The following is a 669-nucleotide window of genomic DNA, read 5'->3' on the forward strand; positions in this document are numbered from 1 at the left end:
ATACGAAGAGTTAAGTCAACGACGGAAGCCTGAGAGGCAGCTCCAAAAAAAATATTTTTGGGGGGGGCACACGTGGAGATTGGCGGAGTCAGGGTTTAGACCTGAGCCAACTCCCCGTGCTTACCGTGGGGAGCGTGTGACCGGTCAGGCACTGTGTTATGTGTCTCCAGTGAGCATTCACAGGCCTGTGCGCTCTCTGCCAGCGCACCGCATTTGCCGGGTGAAAGTAAGCATCCAGCCAGGGTCGTACCAGCTCTATGCTCGAGACCTCCAGTGCGCCTCCACGGCCCAGTGTATTTCGCTGACATTTTCAACCTCTCCCTGTCCGAGTCTGTAATACCAACATGTTTCAAGCAGACCACCATAGTGCCTGTGCCCAAGAACACTAAGGTAACCTGCCTAAATGACTGCTGACACGTAGCACTCATGTTGGTAGCCATGAAGTGCTTTGAAAGGCTGGTCATAGCTGACATTTTTATTTATTTTTTTCACCTTTATTTAACCAGGTAGGCTAGTTGAGAACAAGTTCTCATTTACAATTGCGACCTGGCCAAGATAAAGCAAAGCAGTTCGACACATACAACGACAAAGAGTTACACATGGAGTAAAACAGACATACAGTCAATGATACAGTATAAACAAGTCTAAATACGATGTGAGCAAATGAGG

The sequence above is a fragment of the Oncorhynchus mykiss genome, chromosome 20 (genome assembly GCF_013265735.2).
Source record: "Oncorhynchus mykiss isolate Arlee chromosome 20, USDA_OmykA_1.1, whole genome shotgun sequence".
In the NCBI taxonomy this organism is placed as follows: domain Eukaryota; kingdom Metazoa; phylum Chordata; class Actinopteri; order Salmoniformes; family Salmonidae; genus Oncorhynchus; species Oncorhynchus mykiss.